General features: G+C 45.0%; 1 long non-coding RNA gene across 1 annotated transcript; it reads left to right on the top strand.

The window, feature by feature from the left end:
- Window positions 1-993: 993 nt before the first annotated feature.
- On the top strand, window positions 994-11631 carry LOC125000189. Its single transcript, XR_007111289.1, has 3 exons — window positions 994-1414; window positions 10809-11029; window positions 11519-11631. It is a non-coding gene; the product is annotated as an uncharacterized LOC125000189 (long non-coding RNA).
- The last annotated feature ends 287 nt before the right edge of the window (window positions 11632-11918 follow it).

The raw sequence follows: 11918 nt of genomic DNA, 5'->3' as shown, positions 1-11918 counted from the left end.
TGCCGGCTTTAGGGGGCTTAGCTCCTCTAATGTAGTCCAGACCGGTGGCCCCGCCCGGCTCAGATGGCCCCGTCAGCACATCCATGATCCTGGATACGGTCCAGCTCCTGCACTCTCTCCACCTCAGGTTATTTACTCAGCGGCGCCCTCTCCAGCTGCTGACAGCTGCTCACACCTTCACCGATCAGAGACCACGGGGGTCCGGGTTCAGCTCTGGACCCTGAGAACTCCTCGACCTTATCAGACCACCTCCATGACGGGAAGACAAGAGGAGGAACATCAGCTGGAGGAGATGCACCAGGCACTCTGGAGGAAGAGCTACTGTTAGCTAGGAGGCTAGGAGGAGTTACTATTAGCTAGGAGGCTAGGAGGAGCTACGGTTAGCTGGGAGGCTAGGAGGAGCTACAGTGAGCTGGGAGGCTAGGGGGAGCTATGGTTAGCTAGAAGGCTAGGAGGAGTTACTATTAGCTGGGAGGCTAGGAGGAGCTACGGTTAGCTAGGAGGCTAGGAGGAGTTACTGTTAGCTAGGAGGAGCTACGGTTAGCTAGGAGGCTAGGAGGAGCTACTATTAGCTGGGAGGCTAGGAGGAGCTACTATTAGCTGGGAGGCTAGGAGGAGCTACTGTTAGCTAGGAGGAGCTACGGTTAGCTAGGAGGCTAGGAGGAGCTACTGTTAGCTGGGAGGCTAGGAGGAGCTACTGTTAGCTGGGAGGATACCGTCATTGGAAACTTGTTTGTTATATGTGAGCATGCTAATGTTGCTAATGCTGGCGTAAACCATATTCTGAGACGTGGGCGGAGCTTAGAGGAATAATCACTCATTAACCTGTGATCATGTGTCTGAGTCTGGAGACGTTTCATCATCTCCACCAAAAATAAAATGACCATTTATTCTTAGTTTAAATTAAATAATTTCAAGGCTCCGCTGTTAAAGGGTTAAATTAAATCTCTTCAGAAAGAAAACGGACAAAAATGCATCAGGTTCAGTTTTAAAAGTAAAATAAAATTCACTAGGAGTCAAATCAGTCTGAACACAACTTTAATTAGTAGATGATGATCAGCATTGAGACCAGGTGTGAGTTTTCCTCTCGGTAAAACATCTAACCTGAAAGGTTTTCTGTGGTAGAAGCCAGGACCTGGTCTACACTGGTCTCCTCCTCAGAGGAGGATTTGTTTACGGAGGTTTAAAGTGAAGCGAGCGAGCGGAGGCCGGGTCCAGAGGGCGGCCGGTGATCTGGGCGTGGAGATGTCCTGATGAACACTCACCTAACAGCTGCTCTGTTTATTGGTCTTGGAGAACCACCCCGGAGTCCTTGAAGCGCTTCCAGGTGCTTGGATCAGATCAGGTCTGACGGGGAAACGGAGCCGGGACCAGAGAACCAGGCTTTAGCAAAAACTGATGACACAGCTTCAAGGTGGGAAAGTTTATCCTCCACATTTATCTGAATGAACTCCTGGAGGACGGACACACAGAGTTCACAGACAAAGAGACAGATAGGTAGGTAGGTAGATAGATAGATAGATAGATAGATAGATAGATAGATAGATAGATAGATAGATAGATAGATAGATCAGACATAATATAAAACAATAAATAAATTAACAATTAAAATATCAATGAATCAATGGAGGACGACATTTGTTTTTTTTTCTCTCTTTCCTGCTTTTATTTTGTAAAGTTCTTTGTGTTTCATGTTCTGTTTTACTTCCTGTCTTTCCTCTGGTTGATTGATTGGTTGATTGGTTGCTCCGCCCTCATTAGTCTCACCTGTGTCTCGTTAGCTCCTCCCCCAGGTGTATTTAAAGCCTCTGTCATCAGTTTCTTTTACTTGTTGTCCTCTCGCTCCTAAACCTGCTTCATTCTGTCTCCACCGGCTTCTTCACACCACATATACACACATATAGTCACATATAATCACATATAGTTATATTTAGTCACATATAGTCACATATAGTTCTGTTATTCTATAACTTAAATATGGTTCATTTCTGTTTCAATGTGATGAAGCTACTGGATCAATCCTCCTCCTCCTGCTTCTTCTTCTTCTTCTGTTCTGTTTCCAGTAGATGTGATGTTCTGATGTAATTCACATGGTTTTTAGTCTGTCTCCATGGAAACGCCTCATCCCTCTGATCGTCATTGATCAGGATGACGCGTTTCCTGTTTGTGTTTTTATTCCTCGACCAGTTTTTATTCTTCTCAACGTTGAACTCGTGTGCGGTCGATGTTCTGGGAGGTCTCTCCTTCTTCTTCTTCTCCTTCTTCTTGTGTTTTAACTGAATTTAAATGATTAATTACGAGCAGCACAAAAGCCTGAGCGGCTCCAGCTCCTGCATCAATGGCCCCTTTTATTCAGACAGTGGCTCTTTATGAGGCAGAGCCACTAACAGATACTGTTCCTCAATAAAAAGGAAATGTTTGCGTTGGCCCGACTCCCTCTTCCTCCTCCGACAGCCTCCCAGGGAACGTCCTCGGTTACAGGACACGAGTGGAGATCTGAGGGCCGGTTTGTTCTGGAGACGCTGCCTCGGCCGAGCGGATGCAGAGAAAGGAGGCTTCAAAGAGTCGGCGTCAGAAAGCGAGGAGGAGAAAGTGGCCACCCGCAGCCGAGCTGACCCCGACCTGCTGAGCAAACAGCCGAATTACTTCACCCTGCACTTAGACCAGGAGCCGTGAGCTGGATTATTACCCAGAGAGGAGAATAAATGAGTCCGGTATCAGGTCACATCGTCTGATTACCCGTCCGGCTCCAGGTATTCGCTCCGTATACGTTTCTGTGTAATGGTTCCCATGCAGCCATGAACACGTTTCCCTGCTCTTATCTGAGATCTGCAGCTCGGCCTCATTCACCACACAGCAACTAAAACAACACGGCTCAAGGTTTTCCACCGTAATCCAGTTTCATGTTCATGAGCTCTGCAGCGTTTACACAAAGAAACACTTTAACGTAAAAAAACGACAGTTTTACAAGTCAGAGTCAGGACGAGCTCCGGTTCGACGTCACAGACTGAGACGCAAACAGCAAAATAATCAGTTCAGTCCAATTAAATGGAGAACGAGGTTAATTATTTACACAGAGGAAATAATCACCTCCCAGCTAATAGTAGCATAGCCTCATAGCCTATTAGCTTCATAGCCTATTATCTAACAGTAGCGCCTCCTAGCTTTCTAGACTACTAGCTAATAGTAGCATGCCCCAGCTTCCCAGCCTGTTAGCTTTCTAACCTGTTAGCTTCACAGCCTATTAGCTTACCAGCCCGTGTGCTTCCTAGCCTGTTAGCTTCCTAGCCTATTAGCTTCCTAGCCTGTTAGCTTCCTAGCCTATTAGCTTCCTAGCCTGTTAGCTGTATTTCGCTGGGTTTCATGCTGTTTAAATGTTTTCAGGGAGTGAAGCTAATTTTACCCAAACGAGCGTTTAACCTTTCAGACCGAAATAATCCGTCATCGTCTTAAACTCTCGTCACTTCGAGGGAGATGGATTCAGATGAACTGGTCACATGACCCTCTGCATCATCTCCATGGAAACGACAAGAAGTGTTTCCATTGCACTTTAGAGATGAACTTTTATATGGATGCATCTGAAAAACCTCCTCATGAGAGCAGAGATGTTTCAGCTGTAGATGTTTGAAGATGTTTCAGTTTATTATTGAGATAAACTGAAGCTCAGGATTCAGATCTGACGTTACCTGGTGACCTGAGCCTTGGTCATGTGACCAGACTCTTCCTCACCTCCACCTCAGCGCTTAGAAGGAACCAAACGGAGGAAACCAGAAACACAAACAATGAACAGAATCCGAGGATTTGACCTACTTTGAGATTTTCCTGGCAGCAGCTTTATCGTCTGAGAGGAGTCGATCCACTTCAAGAACAGTGGATGGAACGGAAACAGAGAAACAGAACGTCTTCGCTCTGAATGAGTGGACGTCAGTGCTGGAAGTCTGGGCGACTTCCTGAGGGAATGTGCTGCTCAAGTGGTGGGTCGTGACCCAAATATGGGTCAGAATAATCCTACGGAGCTGTGATCTATAGATTATAAGGGAGGATGAGGTCTCAGGAACTAGTGAACTAGTGATGGAGTCACAGCAGAACATGAACCAGCTCCTCACATGTTTTATTTTGTGGATTTCTTATTACGTGTCAGGACGTGACTCGTTTGTTTCCTCTGAAGCTCAGAGTCTCCATCATCGACTCTATAGAAATATGAGTCTGATCAGTACAGTCTGAGGGCGGAGCCACAATATCGATGCCCCGCCCACATTTCCTCCAGACTCGTTATCGTTTAATTAAATCCTCCACTCGGCTTCACCTCCACCTGGTACAAGGACATGTTGGATGTTACACTGAACTTATTTTTAAAAGTATTTTTTACAACTCTCACGGTCCTACACGACATAATGATGATGTCACATCCTGTTTCCATAGCATCAAATAATGAACTAAATACTGACACTTTGAAAATCCATCAGCATTATGTTAATTACCTGAAATGACTGGAACCTTGAAAATGTATTTAGTGTTTTTGTTTGGCCTAAATCCCGCCCACTAACATGGAGGGGGTGGAGCTTATAGCCTATACTGCAGCCAGTCAGCAGGGAATAATCCCACCATGCATCTGTTCCCAGCTGATCGCCAAAGAGCTGGACACAAGACTTCCCCCAGTGGCCACGTGTGGTACTGCAAATAAAATGCAGAAGAAGTTTTATTCACAGAAGTTTTGCAAAATTTCCCCAGATCCCAGAAAAGTGAGTTTATATTTACACGATGGCGTCTCAAAGGAAAACTACCAAAATAAAAACTAGTTTGCATGGAGCCTCTAGTGGATGTTAGAGGAACTGCAGCATCGGAGGCTAAAACCGCTAAAACAAAGAGTCGAATTATTTGAACGTACAGAAGGTGAAAAGAAGAAGAAGTGAAGCTTTTTATTGTCTTTGATCAAACTAGCGTTTAACCGGCTGCAGATTTACTGAGTTTATACATAATGAACTTGAAATAAATATTTGTTAATGGTTCGTTTTCATTCATGTTCAGGTTGGTGCAGAGGTCAATTCATTCAAACCTTGTTTTCTGGAAAAAATAAAAAGTGAAGTAGAAGGAGGCTGAAATCAGCTTTTGTCCTGAAACAGAAAAGCTCTTTGTGGGCGTCAGACGGAGATGCTGCAGAGCTGCAGAGTGAAATGTTTGTGGATGTGATTCAGAGATTGTGAGAGCAGCTCTTGGCGGCCGAGCCGCTCTGTGAGGCTGCATGCATCAATGTATTTACTGTTCTCCTGTGTCAGCTTGGAACAGCGAGGCCACCAGCGACTCGCCAATTTACTGACATCACCGGCTAAATAATACCACTTATGAGAATACAGGCCCCGCCCTGAAGCTGGAGACGGCTTCCCTGAGCTTAATTTAGCTCTGAGTCACTGCAGCCATTATGAAAAACTCTCAAAAGTGCATTCATGCCTTGCTCGCCTCCAGCATCTTACCTCCTTTTTCCACACGAGTCCTGTCTTCAGCTCAGGCCTCAGATCGTCAGGAGGGCGTTGTCCTGTAGGGGGCAGTGTCCTGCAGGGGGCAGTGTCCTGATGAGGCCAGTGTCCTGTAGGGGGCGCTGTCCTTTAGGGGGCTTTGTCCTGTAGGGGGCGGTGTCCTGATGAGGGCGTTGTCCTGATGAGGGCGTTGTCCTGTAGGGGGCGTTGTCCTGTAGGGGGCGGTGTCCTGCAGGGGGCGGTGTCCTGATGAGGGCGTTGTCCTGTAGGGGGCGGTGTCCTGCAGGGGGCGTTGTCCTGTAGGGGGCAGTGTCCTGTTGGGGGCGGCGTCCTGTTGGGGGCGGCGTCCTGTAGTGGGCGGCGTCCTTTAGGGGGCGGTGTCCTGTAGTGGGTGGCGTCCTTTAGGGGGCGGTGTCCTGTAGGGGGCAGTGTCCTGTAGGGGACGGTGTCCTGTAGTGGACGTTGTCCTGTAGGGGACGGTGTCCTGTAGTGGACGTTGTCCTGTAGGGGGTGGTGTCCTGTAGGGGGTGGTGTCCTGTAGGGGGCAGTGTCCTTATGAGGGCGTTGTCCTGTAGTGGGCGGCGTCCTGTAGTGGACGTTGTCCTGTAGGGGACGGTGTCCTATAGTGAACGTTGTCCTGTAGGGGGTGGTGTCCTGTAGGGGGCGGTGTCCTGTAGTGGGCGGCGTCCTGTAGGGGGCGGTGTCCTGATGATGGCGGCGCTACAGGACGAGAACGACTTGTTCCCGAGTGAAGATTTACTCTTCGTGCAGCGTCACTTTGTCACTATTTCATTTAATCTACATTCACATTATTTATTGCTGCTCTGACTCTGTCGCATCATATTTGTCATATATTATCGTGTTTCTCCTCTTTAATTCTCTTTGTCTTCCTCCTGTTTCTGGTTCAACTTTTCCTTTTTCCCACAGTTCTTCCTCCTCTCAGACCGTTATTCTGTCACCATCATCTCCACCCTCATCTTCATCACAGCTCGTCTTCATCAGAGCTCGTCTTCATCCTCCCACTTCATCTTCTCACGTTCATGTTTCAGAGAATCAGCCTGATGAACATGAACCTGTCCAGCTTCTTTATTCTCTTTGAAACGTTCGTGTAGATTAGTTTTATGATGGTGGAGCAGATTTCACAGACATGACACTGATTCATCATCTTAACTTCATTAACTTTGTTGATGAACAGATTGAATTATGAGTTTTTCATCTGGTTTAAATTTATACAAATTTAAATTTATGAAAACTTGGTTCAGTTTGGTTTCAAAGTAATTCTCTTCATCTGATTTCTGTGTTTCCTTAAAGGTTCTAAACCTGCAGCGATAAATAAAATAAGAGTTTATTTAATTCCTAAATAAACAGTGACTCATAAATAACTGATCATTTCCAGAACCAGAACCTTTAAAAAGAACCTGCAGTGAGGAGCAGTAGAAATGAAACTGTTTTATAATGTTCTGTTTTAATGTATGTGGCCACAGTGTCGCCAGTTTGATTTTTCTTCTTTATTTATTAGTTATTCTTTCTTTCTGTTCTTCTTTGTTCTTCACACGTTGAGTTTGATCGATGTAGAACGTGATGAACTTGTAAGTGTTGACGTGTGATGTGGTTCAGCTGTTTGTGTGTCAGGTCCCAGGAGCTGATCAGCTAATAAATACATAAAGAAACAGGCGACAGTTCAGTTTGTGCAGGGAAAAATGAAATGTGCCAAACATTTAGTTGTGTAATCTGTGTGATTTGCACAACAAAATGATTTGAACATTTTATTTTTCTTTTCACAAACTTTCACAACTCATGCTGCTCTGTTTTTATTTAGATTTTTATTTGCATCCAAACTGTTTGTAGTCACAAATAAAAATGAACCCTTGAAACCGAATGTTCTCATAAAGCATCAGATAAAGACGTGTTTTCAGATAAAGTCTAAATGAACCGGACCAGTTTCAGACCTGGATCCAGGTGGATCCTGGTCTGGTCTCATCTTTGAGGCAGATGTGACCCTGGATGTTTTTCCGTGGGGAACATTCAGGTGGAAAAGAACATTCTTGGAAGTCACAAACTGAGGAGGCGCGAGGGCCGGAGGGCGCTCCAGCAGCGGCATTGTGGGTAACCGAGGTTTATTTAGACTGGGTCTGTAGGCCGTTACAGAGCAGGAGCAGAACCAGACCACGATGATGACGAGCTGGTAAAGAGAGGCAGTAAAACACCTGAGACAGGAAAAGAAACTCACCTGAGGACCTGGATTAGCATTTAGCATGTAGCTACAGCTCTCCATAGATGTAGTTCCTGGTACGAGTCCAGATATAAAGTAATAAACCACTGAAGCTGTGACTCATTGTGTGATGAAGTTATTCTTCTTCATGTGTTCACTCTTCATTGAACTTACGCAGAACATTTCATTTAATTCACTATAGTTTAAAGTTTCACTAAATACGTGTCGTGTTTGTCTAAAGGCGACACATAGATTAAATGTTTGGTTCTAAATCAGCCTTTATGAATGAATGTCTTCTTCTGTGGTTGCTCTGCAGGATTAGCGCCCCCTGCTGCCTCCCTGCGTCTCTTCCTTTAAATGAGGAGAACATGAGACGGATCTCTGAGGAACCCGGAGCAGCTGCAGCCTTTGAAGTGGAGGAAATAAAAGTGAGCCGAGTGTTTCCACGTCCGCGGCTGTTTGTCTTCTCACCGCATTAATCCCGACTCGTTCTTCATCTCTGATCCTTGGAACAACAGCCGCTCTGAGAACCAATAAATGAACGGGTTTGATTTCCGCCGCCGGAGCCAAACGCTACAGACTCACCTTCACGGTGCAGAGGTCAGGGCCCGCGGCCCAGGGCCCGGCCCCCCGGGGGCCCGGGCCGACTGTTTACCCACGGGGTGTTCCCTTATTGATCTAAGACATCAGCGCAGGGCGGAGAACCCGAACAGATCAGCACCGCGCTAGAACACAGATCGTATCAAATCGATGTCCTGAGAGTCATCACTGAGTCAGACAGACACAGGACACAGGGAGGTGAACAACAGACTGACCTCCAGTAGAACCCGGAGAACGTCACTTTACACAACATCAGTCCAGAGAACGTCAATCTAAAGAACAATAATCTGTAGAAAGTCTGAATGTCAGTCTTTAGAAGATCAGCCCGTAGAACGTCATTCTACAGAATGTCAGTTTGAAGAACATCAATCTAAAGAACGTCAATTTGAAGAACGTCAGCCTTGAGAATGTTAGTTTGAAGAAGATCAATCTGAAGAACGTCAGCCTTGAGAACATTAGTTTGAAGGTCTGCCCATAGAACATTAGCCTTAAGAACATCTTTCTAAAGAATGTCAGTCTGAAGAAACATTAGTCTGTAGAACGTCAGTTTGAAGAACATCAGTCTCGAGAACGTTAGTTTGAAGAAGATTTGCTTGTAGAACGTCAGTCTGGAAAATGTCAGTTTAAGGAACGTCATTCTAAAGATCGTCAGTCTGCAGAACATCAGTCTGCAGAACACCTGTCTGGAGAACGTGATAGAACCCGTGGGTCAGTGCACCCTTCAGCCGTTGGTGTGTTGGTCAGAACAGAACGTTCTGCTCAGAAAGTCGTGCTGACTCGTGGGTTCTGATCAATAAATAAGCGATGATTTAGTGAGAACGGTTCCGTCTCTCAGACTGAACCAATGAATCAGGGAAACAATGAAAGCGACGGAGCTGCAGCTGAGTTTTATTTCTGTTCCTCATATTTCATCCTTTAACGTTCTCCAGAGACTCTGAGCGCGTCGGAGCGTGAGAACAGCGATGGACGGGTCCATCAAACACCGGCTCCGGTTCTGCTCTGATCCGCTGAGTTCCTGGGAGTCCGGCGGACACAAGGCAGGAAAACAAACGTCCATTAGCGAGGAGCTTTGTCCCGGGGCAGGTGGAACCTTATCGGAGCCCATCTCCCTCTGAAGGCCTTTCCCTTGAAGCCCGTTTGTTTTCGCTCGGAAGAACATCAACAGCGGCCCTGGCGCTGACGTCGGAACGGTTGCGTAACGTCTTTGTGTGAACGAGCCGTGAGAACGAAGAACGTAAACACATAAATCAGCCGGGTTAGTTCCCGCTGATGGTCGCGTCCTGACGCCTCATCAACAGCTCGGGACTCGAACCGCGTCCTGGTCCAGATGTCGGGTATTTTTAGAGACACCTTGTTTAAAGTTCTCCGCCTCACGTGTGTTTGTCTCAGAGAACCAGACCAGAGACCACAGCTGATGTTTAATCCGTCCGTTCTCTGAAGCTTTAAACACGGTTAAAAACAGATTTATTAAAAGCTCCAGACCTGAGGGAGACCAGAACCTCGTCCTAGTTCAAGGGCCACATTCAGACCAGGCCTGGTCCCAAGGGACCGGACCAGGACCGGACCAGGAACTCAACAGAACTGTGGATAAAAACTGTGTGAACACGAGGAACAGAACTCAATGTCTTCAGTGTCACTTTAGACCAAACTGGTCCCGAGGGTCAAATTATTGTTTATTGTTAAATTTCATCTCAAACATAAAAGAACGAAACAAACATGAGAATAAAAACGACGTCAAACACAAACTGAAGCTGTTTGTTCTAGAGGAGAACAAGCAGAAGTTCTTCTATTGTTCACGTCAAATGTTCTTGTTACATTTGATGAACAGAAACGTTTCTATAATGTTCTGTTTCAGACCGTGAGGCCGTATGTTTGACATCGGTGTGTGAGGGTCTGATTTAATAAAGGTTTAATCATGAAAAAATAAAATCGATTCTCACACCAACACGTCGATACTTGTGATACTTCAAAGACCTTAAACCACAACACAGAACACAAGGTCACAGTTAACATTTATGGTGGTTATTAATAGTCAAACATCATTCATCTTAATGGTCTTATTATTTCACTCATGGTTTGAAACAGCATATTTTGGTTTGGATTCATCAGTATATAAATAATTCTGGGCAGAGAAGATTCAAACGGTGGCTATGCTAATGGTGATGCTAACCGCGTTGCTAGCAGTTATGCTGAAATTGGATGGAGATGCTAAATAAACCATCTGAGTAATGTTCTAATGTGACAAATACATGTTTACATTAGTTTAAGAACCAGGAACCAGATATGAGGGATTCATTCATCTGGATTTAACTCTGGAACATTAAAAGTAAAACAGTCCTAAAATAAAACTAAGGTTGAACTTTATTATTTCTAAGTATTTTACTGTAAAGGGTTAATGATGATAATGACTGTGTCTCCAGTGATTGTCTCTTTGTGTCTCCAGTGATTGTGTCTTTGTGTCTCCAGTGATTGTGTGTCCTTGTGTCCTTGTGTCTTTGTGTCTCCGTCCACATCTGCTGAAGAACCGATAAAAACCAACGTCTCCTCTCGCTGGAATTTTCCTGAGCTTCTTTCCAGAGAATCCATTTATTTGGAAAAGACACATCAGGAAGTGTGAGTCCAAACAAAGACCAGCGATGGTGAATCTGAATGTGGGTCCAGGCTGCAGGTCTGTGGGCTTCCTGGTCCATCCGAGTCCAGACAGAGTCTGAGTCACGTGGAGGTCAACAACAGACTCTTTAAAGTACGATGTGTCACCATGTATCACCGCTTATGATTCCACACAGATACCATACAGATATCGTACAGATACTGTACAGATACCACACAGATACCAGACAGATACCAGACAGATACCGTACAGAATCAGACCGTGGTTTTACTTGTTGTGAGGATGTTTTATTTGTAGGTGACAGGCGTCACTGGGTCTTAAGGACGGGGAGGTGAACATGATGTCAGTGAACGCAGCACGGATCAAAGAAAGACTGAGAATTAATTATTATTTTAAACACATTAACTATTAATTATTAATTATTAACTGATCAACTTACATCAACACATTTACTGTTTGCTCTCAGATATTATTCGCTCAGATACAAATGTGACTGAAACATGTGATGTGATTAACTGAATTAAATTAATATTAATGAGCGCTCTGGACACTATGAGGTGAAGGGAAACAGATTCATATTTAAATAGTCATGAATTTAAAATGTATGTATTTTACTTCCAGACAAAAGCGACAGTTCAATCAGTGACTGAAGATCCTTCGATCCTACAGCTAAATGTTATTTAGTGCAATGATTATGAATAAATATAATTTATTTTTTGTTAAAATGTCCCTAATTTCTCCGTGTGATCCCTTTATTTGTTTAATGAGACGTTTTATTGTTTAGTTTTTATTGGGTCAAATCTAATTCTAAGGAAGCTGGAGTCAGAGGGTTCCCTCCTTCGTTGATGAGAATATTTCACATATTTTCCTCTTTAACGTTCTCCTGGGACCCCCCCGCCTCATTAAACCTCCGGACCCCCACATTCCTGCAGAGCTTCTATTTCTGGAGCTGTTACAGGGTCGTCTTCACCTCACAGCTGCACAGATGTGTTTCCCATCCAGGGTCCAGCAGACGCCTCGG

The sequence above is a fragment of the Mugil cephalus genome, chromosome 22, assembly GCF_022458985.1.
Source record: "Mugil cephalus isolate CIBA_MC_2020 chromosome 22, CIBA_Mcephalus_1.1, whole genome shotgun sequence".
Taxonomy (NCBI): Eukaryota; Metazoa; Chordata; class Actinopteri; order Mugiliformes; family Mugilidae; genus Mugil; species Mugil cephalus.
Note: the sequence above shows the minus strand (reverse complement) of the source record. Positions and strands in the feature narration are given on the sequence as shown.